Raw genomic sequence first — 13,975 nt, forward strand, 5'->3', positions numbered from 1 at the left:
TCCCTTGGAGAAGTTTATTTCTTCTATTGACGCTCTCAAGCGGGTCATAAGCACGTGCCGATTTAGAAACTCCGCCTCGGAAAGCCCATCTGGAGTCGCCTGCGAGGCCATCTGATTGGCTAACTTCTCTAGCTGATAAAATGTCAACGGCGCGACATATCTAACTACGTTTTTGCAATTATGTATCAGAATGGCCAACCTTCTAACGCCGGTTCACGCCGTTTTCGACCCCCCTGTATAATAGAGTTGATATAATTTGTCGTTGTGTTACCAACGAATTATTTGTCAATAGTGATATTCTTATCCCCAAAGATTAAAATAGACTGGACATATTGTCAGAATGAGAACGTAAACAGAAATTTTCTGGAAACAGGAAAAGGGGAGAGCGAAACTACCATACATATATGATGATGAGGGACAAATTTCTTTAAATGAGTAAGTGATGAAAGGAGATCGTAGAACGTCCATGAATGGATAAATGTTTTACAGGTCTTCGGGGCACGAAATAAGCTGTAGATGAACAGAAGGTGAAGTCAGGGAATAAGAAGAAAACACTTAGAAGGGACGTGACAGAGGAATGACATCGTCACTGACTTCTCAACAAAGCAGCCGGCCAATATATGCGGGATTCTTGAAATGATCAAGTTCTAGTGGTCACAAATCCACGTAGAACTGGACGTCCCAAGGCAATTCTACATCAAGAGTAACTTAATATTACAACGTTATTTAGTTATACACCTACCTATTTACCAACTTAATATTGGTAAGTAGTTTGCTCATCCCTTGTATAACTCTATTATTGCTCCTCTGAACATCCCATCAAATAATCCATCCACACAACTCAGAGTTGAAGCTTTCATGGTCTCTTGAACTGCTACTACGGCCTTCATCCGAGTTGGACCGTACATTTCTCCGTACATTTTGAACATATTATTAAGTTCCAATGAACTTAATCAAGGAGTTGCAGACTGGAAAGAAATAGAGTTAAAAATGGCTGTGGAAGTAAGGAGAAATTGAAGGAACTTACTAGAAAATTGAATCTAGCAAAGAAGGCAGCTAAGGATAACATGATCGCAAGCATAATTGGCAGTCATACAAATTTTAGTGAAAACTGGAAGGGTATGTATAGGTATTTTAAGGCAGAAACAGGTTCCAAGAAGGACATTCCAGGAATAATTAATGAACAAGGGGAGTGTGTATGTGAGGATCTTCAAAAGGCAGAAGTATTCAGTCAGCAGTATGTAAAGATTGTTTGTTACAAGGATAATGTCGAGATAGAGGAAGAGACTAAGGCCAAAGAAGTAATAAAATTTACGTATGATAACAATGACATTTACAATAAGATACAAAAGTTGAAAACTAGAAAAGCGGCTGGAATTGATCAGATTTCTGGGGATATACTAAAGACAATGGGTTGGGATATAGTACCATATCTGAAGTACTTATTTGATTATTGTTTGGCCGAAGGAGCTATACCAGATGAATGGAGAGTTGCTATAGTAGCCCCTGTGTATAAAGGAAAGGGTGATAGACATAAAGCTGAAAATTACAGGCCAGTAAGTTTGACATGCATTGTATGTAAGCATTGGGAAGGTATTCTTTCTGATTATATTAGACATGTTTGTGAAATTAATAACTGGTTCGATAGAAGGCAATTCGGTTTTAGGAAAGGTTATTCCACTGAAGCTCAACTTGTAGGATTCCAGCAAGATATAACAGATATCTTGGATTCTGGAGGTCAAATGGACTGTATCGCGATTGACCTGTCTAAAGCATTTGATAGGGTGGATCATGGGAGACTACTGGCAAAAATGAGTGCAATTGGACTAGACAAAAGAGTGACTGAATGGGTTGCTATATTTCTAGAAAATAGATCTCAGAGAGTTAGAGTAGGTGAAGCTTTGTCTGACCCTGTAATAGTTGAGAGGGGAGTTCCTCAGGGCAGTGTTATCGGACCTTTATGTTTTCTTATATATATGATATATAAAATATATAAAATGTAAATGATATGAGTAAAGGAGTGGAATCGGAGGGCTTTTTGCGGATGATGTTATTCTCTATAGAGTGATAAATAAGTTACAAGATTGTGAGCAACTGCAACGTGACCTCGAAAATATTGTGAGATGGACAGCAGGCAATGGTATGTTGATAAACGGGGCTAAAAGTCAGGTTGTGAGTTCCACAAATAGGAAAAGTCCTCTCACTTTTAATTACTGCATTGATGGGGTGAAAGTTCCTTTTGGGGATCATTGTAAGTATCTAGGTGTTAATATAAGGAAAGATCTTCACTGGGGTAATCACATAAATGGGATTGTAAATAAAGGGTACCGATCTCTCCACATGGTTATGAGGGTGTTTAGGGGTTGTAGTAAGGATGTAAAGGAGAGTGCATGTAAGTCTCTGGTAAGACCCCAACTAGAGTATGGTTCCAGTGTATGGGACCCTCACCAGGATTACCTGATTCAAGAACTGGAAAAAATCCTAAGAAAAGCAGCTCGATTTGTTCTGGGTGATTTCCGACAAAGGAGTAGCGTTACAAAAATGTTGCAATGTTTGGGTTGGGAAGAATTGAGAGAAAGAAGAAGAGCTGCTCGACTAAGTGGTATATTCCGAGCTGTCCGCGGAGAGATGGCGTGGAATGACATTAGTAGACGAATAGGTTTGAATGGCGTCTATAAAAGTAGGAAAGATCACAATATGAAGATAAAGTTGGAATTCAAGAGGACAAACTGGGGCAAATATTCATTTATAGGAAGGAGAGTTAGGGATTGCAATAACTTACCAAGGGAGATGTTCAATAAATTTCCAATTTCTCTGAAATCATTTCGGAAAAGGCTAGGAAAGCAACAGATAGGGAATCTGCCACCTGGGCGACTGCCCTAAATGCAGATCAGTATTGATTGATTTGATGAGAACTTGCCAAGGACTAAAACTAAACTACTACTACTATGTGGAGATTAATATTTTTGTGATATATAAAAGAAGGTGATTAATGTAACTCTACTCCATTCAAAGTAATCAGTGTCCCCAGTTAAATGAGCTTGATGAATATCCTTGAAGTAGATCATATTTACAAGAAGCACTGATCCAATCAAAACAAAAATGTAGGTCATGTTAGGTGATTTCACCTGCCTGTGGCGACTACTTACCTCAGGTACATCATTCACCTTGATAATGAATAATAGTTAGCTACCTGTAGTAAGGGTGTAAGGGAAAGACATATGCGTCCCTAGCAAGACCACAATTATAGTAAGGTTCCAAGATTGCTTGATTTGAGAAGGAGAAATATTAAAAAAGGTAGCACTATTTGTGGTAAGTTATTTCTGACAAATAACTAGTGTTACGAAAATGTTACAAACTTTACGCTGGGAAGTCTTGTGAGTAAGGAGAAAAGCTGCTCGACTACGCGGCATTGTCTGAGATGAAAGTGGAGACGTAGCGTGGAATAACATTAGTAGGCGAATACGTTTGTAACAATAATAATGTTATTGGATTCATGTCCCATTAACTACTTCTAAGGTTTTTGGAGACGCCGAGGCGCCGGAATTTAGTCCCGCAGGAGTTCTTTTACGTGCCAGTAAATCTACCGACACGAGGCTAACGTATTTGTGCAAATTCAAATACCACCGCACTAAGCCAGGATCGAACCTGCCAACATGGGTTCAGAAGGCCAGTGTCTCAACCGTCTGAGCCATTCAGCCCAGTGAATAAGTTTGAGTAGTGGTATTGCAAGTAGGAAAGCTCACAATCTATGTATATATAAAAAGGATGTATGTGTGTGGGTGTGCGTGTAAATGATACACCTCGTAAAGCACTGGAGCAATTTCAACTAAACTTGGTGCAGATATGGCTTACTATCTGGAGACGAGCACAGTGGGGGTAAGCCATCCCTAGCACCCTTCGGGGTGGGGTCAGGGGGTAGTTATAAAATAATCGAAAAATAGTGGTAAATCCATAGTTTTCAGGGTCGCTGAGATAAATAGTGACACTCCGACATTTTTTATAAAGTCCAAGTTCAGACCCTCTTTGGTGAGAGGCGAGGGGTGAGATATAAAACATAATCGAAAATAGTGTCGAATCCATTGCTTTGGGGGTCGTTGAGATGAATAGTGACTCTCCGGATATTCTTAAAGTATAAGTTCAGCCTCCTTTGGAGCGAGGGCGTAAAAACATTACCTACTATCTGGGTATGACGCCTGGAAACCTTAGGGATGGGGGTGAAATATAATCTATATAAAGACATGATACTGTATAGGCTTTTGTACTTATGCCGTGTCAAGAAAATAAGATGAAATTCTTTACGTTTCGCAGAGAACTGTGCTCTGCGTCATCACAAGAAAATCTCGACTGTCCACGAAAAAGGCTTCTTAAACAATGACACTTTAAATTTAGACGTTATAATCGCAGTGGAAATGCTACGTTCATTCGTCACCAGATGGCTCTCCGGACGTGGCACAGCGCTAGCGTTCTTAGCGGAAGCTGACCGAACCATCAGAATAAGTCTAAGAGAGTCACATAACATGTGTACGCAACATATGACATTGACAGGTGCATGACATTGACACAAGCCTGGAATGAAACACCTGGCAATGAGGAACGTACGAATTTGGAAAACACAGGGACGAAATGCCGCTCCATTGGTACCCGTATCAAGGAACATAAACGTAATATTCTTCTCAACCAACCAGACAAATCGGCAATAGCTGAGAACGCTCTATCGTCGGGTCATGGTGTCATGTTCCAAGATGCTCGAGCTCTTACGCACACTAGACACTACAAGTACAGGATTATACGGAAGCTGTGGAAATAATAATTTCAACACGGACACTGGCTATCAATTAAGTAATATCTGGTTGTCAGCCATTAAGGATTTACGTAGGTAGTTCCCTTCCTTGTCCTTTCACTACTGTTATTTCGTCTCTGTGTTTTCCAAATTTGTACATTCCTCATCGGCAGATGTTTCATTCCAGGCTTGTGTCAATGTCATACACCTGACAATGTCATATGTTACGCAAACATGGCATGTGACTCTCTTAGACTAATTCTGATGGTTCGGTCAGCATCCGCTTCGAAGGCTAGCGCTTTGCCACGTCCGGAGAGCCATCTGGTGACGAATGAACGTACCATTTCCACTTCTATTATAATGTCTAAATTTCAAAGTGTCATTGTTTAAGAAGCCTTTCTCGTGGACAGTCCAGATTTTCTTCTGATGACGCAGAGTACAGTTCTCTGCGAAACGTAAAGAATTTCACCTTATTTTCTTGACACGGCGTAAGTCCAAAAGCCTATACAGTATCATGTCTATATGTACCGGCCGTGAAAGCATCAATGGCAACATAATCTATATAAAGAAATAGAAGTCGGTTTGGAGCGATCTATATAGACTGTATATATATATATATATATATATATATATATATATATATATATATATCAAGGTATAGAAATGAAAATAGACGTGAATTAATGAGGCACCTCCAGGCATCTGAGAAAGTTACAACTTGATACCAGAGAAGCTGATGACTTCAGGAACCATAGAAAAATCGAACATCCTCAAAATTCGCTGGTGGGACCACAAAACGATACCCTATAGGTTGCCTTGGCTTAAAGGTTTCCAGAAATTCCTAATGTTTAACCCTCTCCCCGGAATCAAGATGGTGGCACAATATGCCAGACTAGCTAGAAACTGAAATTTGGCATAATTAAAGCCTTTAGCCTGTAATCGTCGGGAAAATTACGAGGTTTACATTTTTCATTTTTCCCCTCGAAAAATATCGAAATACGGAGGCAATTTTAATGTCGGTGCAGATCTTCCTTTCGAGGTATTTGTTGGCTAATCGATACGTCGTATCGCAATACGAATGACTTTTGTCGTATCTTTATCCATTATCCGTTAGATTTGTCCCTATTTATCGATTGTACGTAAATGTTTAACTTTTTCACGTATAACTGTCAGCTGGGTCATTTATAGGATAGACAGGATCATAAGATTTGGCACACACATTAACATGACAGTTGGCCATATGCGTGGTGAACTTCATGATTCTAGCTTCCAAATAAGTATGCGAAAAATAATGTTAAGTGTTAAAAATTTATACTAATATCACCCTATATAACGTTCCTAACTCAATCTTGCCCATAAATAGATGAGATAAGAGAAAATATCACAGGACCAGCCATTTAGACCGATAAATGAGGGGCATGATCGTACAATCCGTTTGTCGATATGACGTACCGTTTAGCAGCAGTTAATTCGTAAATGAAGGTCTGCAATATTGTAAACATTCATATACTTTAGTTTGTCGATTTATTTATTCATTAAAGTCGATTTTTAGGATGGGTGTGTCTGCCATTGTAATTAAGACTTTACAAATGGATAGTGGCTGTCAGAAGGAGGGCGTCTGCTGTTGTAATCAGTATTCCCCACATCGACCTTGACTGCCAGTAGGAATGGGACCTTCTCCAACTCCTGTGCCATTATAATGAATAATTCTCTTCTCGATTTGACTGGCAGAGAGCAAGGGAGCATGTGTTTTATTCAGAACTCCTTTAGCCGATTGTGTTTGGCAGAAGACCAGGGTGCCCGCCTTTATAAACAAATTTACCCACCTAAAATGTGACTGACGTTAGGCATAGTGGCCTGCTATTATGATGGAAACTCACCAAATCAGTGTGACTGGCAGTAAGCTGACTGACATTAGAAAAAGAGGCCTGTCATTAAAATGATAACAGCACTACTCAATTTTGACTGGCTGTAGGGACGTTTTCTGCCATTATAATAAAAATTCCTCGCCTGCAATCTGACTGGAAGTAAGAAATGGGGCCTGCCATTATAATAAAAATTCCAAACTCGATTGAGAGTTGCAGTAAGCAAGTGGGCCTGCCGTTATAATCACAACTCCGCAACTCGCACTTAACATTGGAAACAAGGTATGTGGAGCTCCCTATTCTGGATATCGGATAACGCTAAGAGACATGCAATTTTAAAAGAAAATCGTATTCACTGCATGTACAGTAGTATGTCTACTTCGATATGCGTATACAGTGTAGAATACCGTAGGGAAGCTACGGTACATTTGATCGTTTACATAAATAAACTAGCTGATGTACCCGTGCTTCGCTATGGAATTCTACATTGTATACAGAATTCTAGGTTAGGTAGTGTACATGTTGTGAGCAAGATTGTCTTTGCTCTTAACGTTACCCTAGAAACGCGGCGGGAGGTCACCAAACATCTTTTCTCATATGAAGACTGAGGGAATTTTCACTGTAATGGTAGACCCAATTTCATACCATCAGTCACAATCAGGTTGGGATGTTTTCATTATAATGCCTTTGTACATCCTCAGAAATACTGTCTTAGTGGTTTTCCCAACTGCAATGAAAATACAATGACGTCAATAGGAATGGCGCGATTAAAAGCAATGCTTTCATATTACGAAATACTCGTTCAAATTAAACACCACACATTTTCTCACTTTTAACGAACAGGACTACGCTGCCTATCTAACAGTCCAAAGTTATAGATCAGGAATGAACAAACCACAGACAGCCGTGATCCGTGAACACTCTTAGGCTTTCTTCGGCGGCGAGAGGGTCGAATAGTGGAGACTCCCAGGGCAGAAACTATGCCCTGTTACAATTCTGTTTCCTAGGAGTACCCGATGAGTCGGAAAATATCAATTCATTACACTGGCGGCGGAAAAATCTATCTGACTTGAAGGCAATTTTTTCCTCCAAGCCAGAAGAGAAAACCCCTCTTCAATGCTAGTTTGGAATAAATTGAATGTAGAATTTAATAAAAGTGAAGAGAAAGAAGCTTTTCTTACGAAACGGCTCTTTTCAGAGTTGAATTTTGAGTTATTTAGTGAATAATGTGGTGCTATAATTTGGAAAAGGCCTAAATTGTTATTCTAGACCAGGCCATACTACTACTACTACTACTACTACTACCACTAAGTGAGGCTCTGCCTAAAGTATGCACACTGCTCATTCAAACAGCGCGTCAGAGTAGGGATCGAATAGCTGAAATACTATGATGATCCAGTGTGTTACGTACCAGCTGTATCAGAAAATGTATGAACCAGAGGAATGGCATGTTAAAGAAGAAAGTTTTCTGATTCCCCGGCTATTTTCCGCCAATATTCAGTCAGGCTGTTATACTCGGTACGCAGCAATAATCCCATCTATCGGAGTTGAGAGGCAGCATAAGAGACAAAGAACATCACAACAAACAATGGTCAATGTAATGTTATTGTTGATCAATGTTATGCGCTTTCGATATTACAGGCCTTCACATTTCGTTTTATTCCCACTCTGAAATACCACTCTTATCATAGTCGGTACGGTAGAACTGAATGAAAGATAAATGATCTGAAATTGTATTCTCTATAACTTTTTATATAGTACGTTTCGATAGGACCAATAACATTGGTATTTTAAAATTTCATTTTAGGCGTCTTCCCCTAAACTACAATTTCATCCAGGATGAATAAAATTGTTTAGAGCTTAGACTGTAGTTTCTTATTCCCCTACTCTATATACCGATTTTCATTAAATTCTGTTAACCCATTTTCTCATGCTTGGCATTGATATGGACTTAGCAACAAAAATACAAATTCATGAATATCTGTGTTATCATAGCCGGTACGGTAAAAATGTATAAGACATAAATGGTCTGATATTTAATTCTCTATAACTTTGGTCGTATAGTATTTATCGATACGACAATTAATAATATGAATATTTGAGAATTGCATTTAGGCCTTCCCCTAAACTACCATTTCACTCAGCGTAAATAAAATTACTTATAGCTTAAATTGTAGTGGCTCATTCTCCAACTTTGCATACCTATTTTCAATGAAATAGGACCACTAATAACGTAAGTATTTAAAAATTAAATTTTAGGCCTTCCCATAAACTACCCTTTCACTCAGCGTGAATAAAATTATTCATAGGCTAGGTTGTAGCGACCTATTCCTAGACTTCGCATACCAATTTTTATGAAGATAGGACTACTAAAAACATAAATATTTGAAAAATAAATTTTAGGGCTTTCCTTAAACTACCATTTCTATCAGCGTAAATAAAATTATTTATGGCCTAGATTGTAGCGACTTTGCATACCGATTTTCATTAAATTCTCTTTGGCCGTTTTCTAGTGATGCGTGTACAGACAGACAGACAGACAGACAGACAGACAGACAGACAGACAGACAGACAGACAGACAGACAGACAGACAGACATTACGGAAAAGTAAAAAGTGGATTTCCTGGTTACTGTGGACATGACTGATGCAGGAATACCATTCGTTTCAAATTCTGAGCAATGTACAGACAAAACTCTTATTTTATATATATAGATTATAGAGGGTCCGCTGTCTGTAATTTCGTTCATATTGCCAGTTTTTCAGATATTTATCTATGTTAGATCAAATCAATACCGTGTTAGTAAATTTTTCCTTTTGTCTCTGTTTGTTCGTTTGTTCCACCATCACGGAGAAACGGTTGGGTAGATTTCGACCAAAATTTTTATTTGGAGTCTACTCATCCGGGAGCACTTTTCGTACAAGCATGACTTGAAATCACTGAAAATACTGGGGTTTATAGGAATAAAGATGAGTTACTTAATAATTTCTCATCATTAAATTGATTTTATGTAAACTCGACTATATACGAAATGTCCAGACTTGTGATACCTGCGCTACGATCAGCCAACGTACTAGCAATAAAGGGAGTATGGAGCAATATAACGTCTCAGCACCTTTCGAGAGGATTACCACTCGAAAGGTCGCTGGGCTATTCCCCAAATCTGACGCTAAAAATCACCGCCTATTCCTGGCATGGCCTACTCACTGAGTAGCCAGAGGTCTACGGAGGGAATTCTGCCGCATCGGTGTACCGAGGGAACTGCATAGCGATTACGGCAGGAAGTTCGAATCGAGGTTGATGCAGGAGGTTCTGCAACGTCTGGAAGTTTGGAAAAACTGTACGATGCATCTCAACCTTCATTCGAACGGAATCGTAGGGCGTTTCGCAAAGAGCGTCGAGGAATACCTCGGGAAGGTGTTCTCGGCGCACCAGGGGGACTGGGATGAGGGGGCCCCATTCTCCTTGATGATCTATCGGGCATGGCACCTGCCATTATGGTCTTCGGGATAGAGCTACACGAACAAAGGGGCATGATGTTTAGATCGGCAACAGATCCGGAGCAGCCAGCGACAGGTTAATAATAATAATTTCGTATGGCTATCCTATCCGAGTGCAGGCCTTGTAAGGAAGACCCTCCGATGAGGGTGGGCGGCATCTGCCATGTGTAACTAACTGCCTGTTATTGTGGTGAAGGATAGTGTTATGTGTGGTGTGTGAGTTGCAGGGATGTTGGGGACAGCACAAAACACCCAGCCCCCGGGCCACTGGAATTAACCAATGAAGGTTAAAATCCCCGACCCGGCCGGGAATCGAACCCGAAACCCTCTGAACCGAAGGCCAGTACGCTGACCATTCAGCCAACGAGTCGGTCAGCGACAGGCTTAAAGGCCGCTACGACATGCTGGCGAACTCTGCAGGTTTCAGGCAAGGGCGACCGAGCTTGGATGTACAGTCCTGTGTAGACAAAAGTGAAATCACCGAAGCTTCAATCACTATGGGAAGGCCCATGCACTGTCGTCACGGGTATCAACGATGACGTCTACATGATCCGGCGGGCTCCCCAATGAAAGATGACGGTAGTTCATCTGGATCGCCTGACGTCGAATCGCGGAGCCACTCGGGACGTGGACACTTAAGAAAGGGCATTGTGGTGGTGTCTACGATTCCATTGTAAGGTCTTGGGTGGGGCAATTTAGCCTGGCGCCAGTCACGAGTGACGCCACCGAGTTAGGGCCTCATACGCGTGGAGTCAGGATCGAGCCGAGTGCACAAGCGCATTGATCGATGTGACAGCATGGAAGCTGGTGATATGTGGATGGTGCTGAAACACGACTAGTGAATCCGTATGTTATGAATAGTGCTCTTCATAGGGCCGGTTGTGCTGCAATAGCACTTTTTGGTCCAGTGAAGGGAGCAGTGACAATCTACCTACTTCTCATCTTTCCCAGTATGCCTCATTTTCCGCCGCTACTGTTTGTTTCTGTTTCTTTATCCCTCGACTGGCGTTGTGAAGACTTTGGTACGTAAATGGTGTTGTGGGGTCGAAAATGATACCATAGAATGGATGACCACAAACACATTTTATTTATGTGTCAAAAATAAATACACGTTATTTATGTTTCCTTATACATATTTCATTACCTAGAATGAGAAATTAATACCTTTGCTGATTATAGATTGTGAGATAACGGACAATGGTTTTACCGTCACTGATTTTAAAAGAAAATCGCACTCCCATGAATTAAACTTCAATGAAAACAAATTTTAAATGTGCATTGCTCTAAAGCAAATTCAAAGGTACATTTAAATATTATAGTATACATAACTCATAAAACATTTGAATTTCACAGTCATTTACGCCATTTTCACAACCACATAAAACCCAGTACATGTCTTCTTCTCCACAATCCTTACACACCACGGAACGGCACGTTTGGCAGACTGAACGGTCACATTTCACACAGTACTGATTTGCCTTTTTTCAGCAGAGCGAGGACACAGTGCACATCACTTCCTTTTTGAATTTTGATTAGATGATCGCACGTTTGGAACAGATTCCTTATTAAAATTTCTTGATACTACCATTCGCAGTTCTTTCCAAGTAGGTCACTGACAAGTCATTCGTTGAAGTAGGATTCAGTTAATTGTCCGCCCAATGTTTTCATAAACTGAAAACTAGTGACAGGCATGTAGTTTTTGAGCAATGTCTGTACAATGAAGGAATTTATGCCAATAATATTGAGGATGGTGAAGAAATTCGCGAGAAGCCATCTGCGGGTCCTGATTCTAGGATCACACACTGACATGTCAGGGAGAAATATGGAAGCCACAGCAAGACTTACACGAAGAAAAAGTATCAAACACGCACTTCGAATGAAATATGAACACTTACAAAATTTTAAGTCACGACAAACTTCGTAACACAAACGCCGCTGTGGGGTCGTAAACGGCACCGCACAATATTTAAATCAAGTTCCTGAGAAAACTAATATTTACTAAAAGCTACAACTAAAGATATGAATTGACTTTGCACTAAGTGACATCTATTGTGAACGGCGATAGCCAGAACAGAATGCAGAGGGAGCGCCAGAGGTGTACAAAGTCACTGGTATCATTAAAGACCCCACAACGCCAGTCGAGTGTAATAACCTATTGTTGTGTTCTTTGATCCACTCCAATCAGTCTTTGTGTTCATGATGTAACCACTCCGTTATCTCACTACAGCCGTCACTGGCAGCGCAATAAATGACTAGAATGTAAACCCATAACTTTCACATTCCATAGGATTCTGGAGGGTTCTCCTTCCCTAAAATAACTGGAAGGGCCCGTCTCCATATTTAAGGCAGACCGGACGAGCTTCAGTGGATTAGTTTCGCTAGCGATTCAGGCGGTTCAGTTGTGTTAGGGTTTCACTTGAGTTGGTGCAGTTGTAGAGCATTGGATCAGTCGGTGGACAGTGATGATTGAGTGCTGTTGGTGCTATGAATAGTGACTGGCGGCGAGAGCGGGACAGTGCAGCTTAGCGGCAATACACAGTAAACGAAGACTGCCGTGAGTGTATGGACTGTATACCACGTACAGTACTGTAAAACTGTGTTACGCGCGCACTAGCTGTGAACTGGTGATCGCAAAGGAGTACAGTGAGTGGAATTGCAAACTGCCCTAGGGTCTAAATAGCTGTTGTGGAAGACTGCGTATTGTGATTTGTTCAACTTAGTAAGAGTCAGAATGAATAGCTAACGTGACTGAATTAATGAGAGCCAAGAGAGAGCGAGAACTGGTGCAATAGTGTTCCTGTGTATTTGTATAAGCAATTATTAGTTTAATACACTGACTGACAGAGCAAATACAACACCAAGAAGGAGTGGTCAGAACTTTATGCCAATTGCAGGGTAGACTGACGTCACTGAGGTATGCTCATGATGTGAAATGCGCCGCTGTGCTGCGCACGTAGCGAACGATACATGGGACACGGCGTTGGCGAATGGCCCACTTCGTACCGTGATTTCTCAGCCGACAGTCATTGTAGAACGTGTTGACGTGTGCCACAGGACACGTGTATAGCTAAGAATGCCAGGCCGCCGTCAACGGACGCATTTCCAGCAGACAGACGACTTTACGAGGGGTATGGTGATCGGGCTGAGAAGGGCAGGTTGGTCGCTTCGTCAAATCGCAGCCGATACCCATAGAGATGTGTCCACGGTGCAGCGCCTCTGGCGAAGATGGTTGGCGCAGGGACATGTGGCACGTGCGAGAGGTCCAGGCGCAGCCCGAGTGACGTCAGCACGCGAGGATCGGCGCATCCGCCGCCAAGCGGTGTCAGCCCCGCACGCCACGTCAACCGCTATTCTTCAGCATGTGCAAGACACCCTGGCTGTTCCAATATCGACCAGAACAATTTCCCGTCGATTGGTTGAAGGAGGCCTGCACACCCGGCGTCCGCTCAGAAGACTACAATTGACTCCACAGCATAGACGTGCACGCCTGGCATGGTGCCGGGCTAGAGCGACTTGGATGAGGGAATGGCGGAACGTCGTATTCTCCGATGAGTCACGCTTCTGTTCTGTCAGTGATAGTCACCGCAGACGAGTGTGGCGTCGGCGTGGAGAAAGGTCAAATCCGGCAGTAACTGTGGAGCGCCCTACCGCTAGACAACGCGGCATCATGGTTTGGGGCGCTATTGCGTATGATTCCACGTCACCTCTAGTGCGTATTCAAGGCACGTTAAATGCCCACCGCTACGTGCAGCATGTGCTGCGGCCGGTGGCACTCCCGTACCTTCAGGGGCTGCCCAATGCTCTGTTTTGCAGGATAATGCCCGCCC

The 13,975-nt window shown here is 41.7% G+C and overlaps 1 protein-coding gene across 5 annotated transcripts in view; it reads right to left on the reverse strand.

Annotated features, from left to right (window-relative positions):
- Positions 1-13,975, reverse strand: part of CDase (neutral ceramidase) — a 1,004,245-nt gene that overhangs the window by 127,892 nt on the left and 862,378 nt on the right. The window lies entirely within an intron of this gene.

The sequence above is a fragment of the Anabrus simplex genome, chromosome 1 (assembly GCF_040414725.1).
Source record: "Anabrus simplex isolate iqAnaSimp1 chromosome 1, ASM4041472v1, whole genome shotgun sequence".
NCBI classification, from domain to species: Eukaryota; Metazoa; Arthropoda; class Insecta; order Orthoptera; family Tettigoniidae; genus Anabrus; species Anabrus simplex.